Source organism: Berghia stephanieae, chromosome 10 (assembly GCF_034508935.2).
Source record: "Berghia stephanieae isolate SIO BIC M18660-M18661 chromosome 10, UCSD_Bste_1.3, whole genome shotgun sequence".
NCBI classification, from domain to species: domain Eukaryota; kingdom Metazoa; phylum Mollusca; class Gastropoda; order Nudibranchia; family Aeolidiidae; genus Berghia; species Berghia stephanieae.
This window is the reverse complement of record NC_088369.1, coordinates 11,167,823-11,172,822: the sequence shown is the minus strand read 5'-3', so window position 1 is coordinate 11,172,822 and position 5,000 is coordinate 11,167,823.

The window sequence follows — 5,000 nt, the reverse complement described above, 5'->3', positions numbered from 1 at the left end:
TTCCGATCCGAAAGCGAGTGTCATACCACTAGACCACATAGCCGCACTCAGCACTTTTTATTCTTCATGCTAGCTAGAACTTTTATGTTATGCGATCAGAATGTGTAAAAGACAAAACATGATAAGATTTATAATGTTTTTCTCCTCTGGATACACTTTTATGCTCGTCGGAGAAGTATTTCATAAGGGCGGTGATGGAGATAAAGGCGTCCGCCATTGTTCGGATAGTTTAGTACCAGTTCCTATGCGTCATTATCATTACGAGGGGAGTGACGTCACGACTGCTGAACCATATTCCATGCATTTGGAATTGAGTCTTTTATCTCAGATTCTGTGTAAAACGCTGTACAACTCTTTTAGACCATGTTGGACATTTTTTGGAGCTTTTTTTTTATTTAGCGCAATATCCACCACATGTCCTCAAAGCGCTTTACAAGGGGTCCCTGGTCAACAGCAACATTTAACATGTAGGACGGGACATGACGCCTGTTAGGCGATATTATAATTTTTTCGGACAAAGACAACGCTGTTAACGGCCAGGTACTCATTTTACACCTGAGTACGGTGAGAGAATGTAAGTAAAGAGTCTTTTCCAAGCAAGGACTCAACTATGCGCCGAGAGAGGCTCGACTCGAACCCAGGACCTTCCGATCCGAAAGCGAGTGTCATACCACTAGACCACATAGACATCACTGACTGATTGATGTGGCCGACTGGATTCAAGTCAGGACACATTGATTTGAGGCCATTTGTGACCCTTCGTCTCAAAACGGTATTAAGTCGGGTTGGTCAAGATGTTGAAAAATGAATTTATAGCCAGAAATATCAGAATTGTGTTGAGTTAAACGTTTTATTGAAGAGAATGGATACCATATTTTAGGGTGCTAATGCCAACAATTTATATTCTTGACCAGTTTAACATTTAATTCGGCTTTAAAGCATCTGGTTCGTTCCGACATAATACCGTTTTGAGATGATGGGTCACATTTATCTTTAGAAATAAATCAAATTAATGTGATTTCTGCCTTGCATTGGAGAATTAAGTAGATGATATTGTTAGAGGAAAATGTATCAAGACTATTCCGATCAGCCATTTGCTTTTCAATATAACAGGGGAGATGAGGGGGTGGGGGGGGGGGGCAAGAGAGAGAGAGAGAGAGAGAGAGAGAGAGAGAGAGAGAGAGAGAGAGAGAGAGAGAGAGAGAGAGAGAGAGAGAGAGAGAGAGAGAGAGAGAGAGAGAGAGAGAGAGAGAGAGATTCCTACTCTAGTCACGCCACCCTGCTAAAAACAAGACGCAAGTTTGGAAATATTCGATATTGTGATCTTTATAGATGGAACGAAACTGACATCATTCGACTCTTTGGTTTTGTTTTTAGACAGCCATTTTGGTGACTACTTCTCAATAAATTATCTCAATCAGGTTTTAAACAATCAAGGTTACACACAGTTTTGTATGTTGGCACGTTATATCCGACTGGCGGATGTTGTGAATATTTTACCTAAACGCATAGCATTAATACGGCATTAATATGATCAGTGTAGATTATTAAGCTTAATCTTATTATATAATTTTTAATCAAACTTGGTAAGTACTAAACTAAACATCCTTGTTCTTGTTACTTGTAAATTTTCGAATGTTTCTAAATTTCTGCTTCGTATCGAAAAAGCTTCATACTTATTTCCATTTGCTATTGATAGTATGCAGATGACGTCACTCGGGCCTTTGTTATTGTTTTTGCCATCCGCGTTTGTGAGTTGTTCTCACTAAACTGTATTAACCAGACTATAAACGTTCATGGTTACACAGAGTTTGTGTGTTGGTCCGTTATACTTCCGGATGGCAATGTTATGAGCTTCTTAGCCAAGCGCATTCTATCTATTTTCGAACCCTATAATATTTTCATTGTTCTGCCATTTATTGGTGTCCAGAATTTTTGCAAGCATTGGCCAGTCAACAGTAACAATCTGGGCGGTCTGCCCTTTACAAATGCCATCATGCGCAAAATACACCGATCCACAGTGGGAGCGATCTATATTCATTTTTTCGTCCGCTTGTCATCAATCACATGATTTGTTGACGTCCAACGATTGGATATTTCTTTAAAAATGTAAACACGCTGCTTTGTTTATGAAAGTTGTAAACTTACCTGTGTGTCAAGCTGAACAAAGTGACCAATCGTGATGAAGAATATTTCAAAAGCTGTGAACACTTCTCACTATGTGGGTCATTTTGAGCACACTTTGCAATGTGACCAATGACCTAGAGCACATGGAAAGGGAATATAGATCATGCTCATTGGATTCAATAGTCTGATGTCAGGTCGCCCACAAACGGAGGCCATCGTGGTTCTAAACAAAGAAAATCGGTACTTTTTATTCTTCATGCTGGCTAGAACTTTTCATATGTTTTGTGATCAGAATGTGTAAAAGTCAAAACATGATCAGATTTATAGTGGGGTTTTTTCCTCTGGATACGCTTTTATGCTCGTCGGAGAAATATTTCATAACGGCGTCCGCCATTGTTCCGATAGTTTAGAGCCAGTTACTAAGTTAACATGCGTCATTACGAGCAAAGAGTGTGTAGGGTAACGTAGTTACCAAGAGCTCTCACTTCTCTTAACCACAATGCTATTGTCGCGTGCCAAGCGAGACAGCGAGGTGGGTGTGCTCCGCGTGTATCATGCGAGCTAGGCTTACTGATACAATGAAGAAAATACGAGTAGAAGACGGAAGCTGCTTGGCTTCACCAAAACCGGGAAGTGAGAGCTCTTGGTAACATAACAATCGTTACCTACACGCTCTTTGTTACGAGGGAAGTGACGTTACGACTGTTGAAGCGTATTGTCAACCCGCAGACATAGCTAGCACTCGTACCACCCACTCCTTGACATACACAATCAAGAGATCAAACAACATAATATAGGCGAAGAGGTGTTTTTTTCCGACGAACCACAAAGGAATGGAACAATCTGCCAGAAGAAATAGTGACAGCATTAAGTCCAGGAAAACACATAACAGATTTCAGTAACAATTTACGGACTTGGAGCGGACTATAGATAGAACGAAGATGACGTCATGCAGGTCTTTGTTATTGTATTTTGCCATCCACGTTATGAGTACTTCTCATTAAAATGTATTAACCAGACTATAAAAGTTCATGGTTACACATATATGTGTGTTGGCCTGTTATACTTCCGGATGGCAATGTTGTGAGCTTCTGAGCCAAGCGCATACATTTTATAGTGATAAAATACATGCTGCGTCCAAACAGGAAGTATTTATAACTCACATGACAAATTTAAGAAACAACTCGTGCAAACGAATAGGAGCGATCTATATTCATGTTTTCGTCCAACCAAGTCATCAATCACATGATATGTTGCTGTCCAACGATTGGATATTTCTTAACCAATGTAAACACGCTGCTTTGTTTATGAAAATTACAAACATATCCATGTGTCAAGCTGAACACAAAGACCAAGCGTGATGTTAGATATTTCAAAAGCTGTGAACGCTTTTCAGTATGTGGGTCACTTTGAGCACACTTTGCAATATGACCAATGACCCCGAGCACATGGAAAAGTAATATAGATCATGCTGTTGACCAGGGACCCTTGTAAAGCGCTTTGAGCACATTTAGTGAATATTGCGCTATATAAAGCTCAATTTTAAAAAAATAATTAATTTTAAAGATTTATGGAAAAGTTTTGACCAAATTATTTGATACTAAGATGCTAGACTAGAATCTGTGGACTGTAAAACGTAATGAACAAACATGAATATAATAGTTTCAAAAAAAAAAAAATACCAAACACGGACCGTTTCTGGCTCATAACCCCTTTATTCGGCCAACGACAAAAATAAATAAATAAATAAATAAATAAATAAATAAATAAATAAATAAATAAAGACGAATAAAAACATAAGTACGTTACTCAAAAACCAGATCGCTGATCTCATTTTTTCTTTTTTTTTTTGTTTTGTTTTCTTTTGTTTTGTTTTGTTTTTTGTTTTTAGTGTTTTTATTTTTTTTTTTTTTGTTTTTTTTTTTTTTTTTTGTAGTTCGCTTAAGAAATGTATCTATGTTTTTAGTGGGTTTTTTGTTTTGTTTTTGTTTTTGTTTTTTTTTTTTTGTCGTTGGCTGAAGGACGGTTTTGAGCTCGAAACGTTCCGTGTTGGTATTTTTTTTTCTTTTGAAGCTGTTATATTTATTTTTGTTTCAGACCAAGTTATTGAGTAGTTTACAAACATCCACGACAAGCAACAGTGCACGTTCACTAAATTGGAAGTATCTATAGTCTGATTGATATAATTTTATGAGAACTATCAAGATACTCATGAAAAATGGCTGGCTAAAAACAATAACAAAGAGCTGAGTGACGTTAGTTTCGTTTTTTCTTTAAGTCAACGAGACAGGATTTGAAATGAGAGTGATTCATTATTCCTTTAAGGGGAAGACTGGAATTTCATTACATCATAATGGGAGCGATCTCTATTCATGTTTTCGTCCAACCAGGTCATCAATCACATGATTTGTTGCTCTCCAACGATTGGATATATCTTATCAAATGTAAACACGCTGCTTTGTTTATGAAAGTTGTAAACATACCCATGTGTCAAGCTGAATAAAATGACCAATCGTGATGTTAGATATTTAAAACTCTGTGAACACTTTTCACTAAGTGGTCACTTTGAGCACATTTTGCAATGTGACCAATGACCTCGAGCACATGGAAAGTTAATATAGATAGAATGCGCTTGGCCAAGGAGTTCACAACATTGCCATCCTGAAGTATAACGGACCAACACACAAACTCTGTGTAACCATGAACGTTTATAGTCAGGTTAATACAGTTTAGTGAGAACAACTCACACACGCTGATGGCAAAAACAATAACAAAGGCCTGAGTGACATCATCTTCGAACTATCTATAGATCGTGCCCATTTATCCAATCATACTTTGGTCTATATCAGGCTATAACTGCCGACTTTAACAGA